The sequence below is a fragment of the Gossypium hirsutum genome, chromosome A10 (assembly GCF_007990345.1).
Source record: "Gossypium hirsutum isolate 1008001.06 chromosome A10, Gossypium_hirsutum_v2.1, whole genome shotgun sequence".
NCBI lineage: Eukaryota > Viridiplantae > Streptophyta > Magnoliopsida > Malvales > Malvaceae > Gossypium > Gossypium hirsutum.
In genome coordinates, this window is record NC_053433.1 from 33,545,581 (window position 1) to 33,547,663 (window position 2,083).

At 38.1% G+C, this 2,083-nt stretch overlaps 1 non-coding gene across 1 annotated transcript; it reads right to left on the reverse strand.

Annotated features, from left to right (window-relative positions):
• Positions 1 to 821: 821 nt before the first annotated feature.
• LOC121209031 (small nucleolar RNA R71) lies at positions 822 to 928 on the reverse strand. The gene has a single exon (XR_005904149.1). It is a non-coding gene; the product is annotated as a small nucleolar RNA R71 (small nucleolar RNA).
• Between the last annotated feature and the right edge of the window lie 1,155 nt (positions 929 to 2,083).

The following is a 2,083-nucleotide window of genomic DNA, read 5'->3' on the forward strand; positions in this document are numbered from 1 at the left end:
TTTGATAGATACACTTGCCTTCATCATGATAATAGTTAGTTTCAAGAACGATTCATTATAAATATTTAAAACCTATCACGAATATCACGTATCAAGTTTTTGGCTCCATTGCTGTGGAGCTAAGATATTAGGAACACTCGATTTTTATTACTTTAGCCATTTTACTTTTATTGCAATTTAAATTTTTATTTTCTTTTCTAACTCTGTATTTATTTTCTTCTGACAGGTTTTTCTAGTTTATTACCAGGAGAAACCCGTCAAGACCATTGTTGTTTGATAGTGAGATCGATCGCACAGTTCACAGAAACCGAAGAGAAATAAGGCGAAGCTTAAGATACATAGAGAACAAGCAAAAGGACGATATTCAAACCACAACCAAGGTGATGGCTGAAAATCAGGAAAATCTGATACCTCTTGCGATTGCTGTTAATCCAGTAAATCAGAATCCTGCTCCGCACACTATGTATGATTATGCTAAACCTTCTTTAACAAGAACTGAATCGAGCATAGTTAGACCTGCTATAGCTGTAAATACTTTTGAACTGAAACCTAACACAATTCAAATGATACAGCAATTTGTTCAGTTTGATGGTTTGCAGGACGAAGATCCCAATGCTCACTTGGAAAACTTTTTGGAACTATGCGATACATTTAAAATTAATGGTGTTTTTTATGACGCCATACGTCTTTGGTTGTTTCCCTTTTCGTTGAGGAACAAAGCTAAACAGTGGTTGAACTCGTTACTACGATGGTCAATTACTACTTGGGAACAAATGACCAAAAAGTTTCTATTTAAATACTTTCCGCCAGCTAAAATGGCTAAATTACGTAATGATATCTCTTCTTTTGTGTAGATGGATTTAGTGACACACTACGATGCATGGGAGAGATACAAGGATCTCTTGAGACGATGCCCTCAACATGGGTTACCACTCTGGCTACAGGTTCAAACCTTTCATAATGGCCTGAATCCTTCGACTCGGTAGATGATTGATGCAGCTACTGGAGGAACCATCAATAATAAGACACCTGAAGATGCCTATGAATTTATAGAGGAGATGTCACTGAATAACTATCAGTGGCAAGTTATGAGGACAAAGCCAACGAAAACAGCCGGCGTTTATAACGTTGATTCAGTCACCATGCTCTCTAATCAGGTAGAACTGTTGAATAAGAAAATTGATGGTTTTCTTAGCTCTTCACAGGTTGACCCAGTAATGCAGTGTGAAGCAAATAGAGGTGGATCGAGCAATTCAAAATACCCACCTTATGGCCACAACATGGAGAACTAACAGTTAAATTACATGGGTAATAATCCTCGATCTCAAAACAATCCTTATACTAATACTTACAATGCAGGTTGGAGGAATCACCCAAATTTTTCATGGGGAGGCCAAGGAAATCAGAAACCACCACCCCTTCCAGGCTTTTAGCAACCACCATACCAGCAGGAGAAAAAGCTGAACCTTGAGGAGATGTTAACCAAATTCATCTCGGTGTCAGAGACTTGTTTTTAGAATACTGAGACGGCACTCAAAAATCAACAAGCATCAATATAGGGGCTCAAAACTCAGATTGGATAGCTCACCAAGTTGATTTCCGAATGACCACAAGGTAGCATGCCAAGCAACACTGAATCTAACCTAAGGAAGAAACTCAACGCAATTTCCATTCAAGATGAGGAAGGGTTAGTGCCAAAACCAAGACCAGAACCGATGGTAAGCAAAGGAAAGAATGAGGTAGGCCAAAACGAACAAAAATCAGTAAGTACAGAATATAAACCTCATGTACCATAGCCCAATGCGACAAGGAAAGACCACTTAGACTAACAATTTGGTAAATTCCTTAAACTTTTAAAGAGACTACATATTAGCCTACCGTTTATTGAAGCACTTTCGTAGATGCCGAACGCAGTCAAATTTTTAAAGGATCTTCTAGCAAATAAACGAAAGTTAGATGAAAGGTCGCATGTGGAGCTGAACGCGGTTTGCTCAGCCATTCTTCAAAATAAGCTACCCAACAAACTAAAAGATCCAGGGAATTTTACGATTCCTTGTTTAATTGGTAGTTTAGATGTTAATAA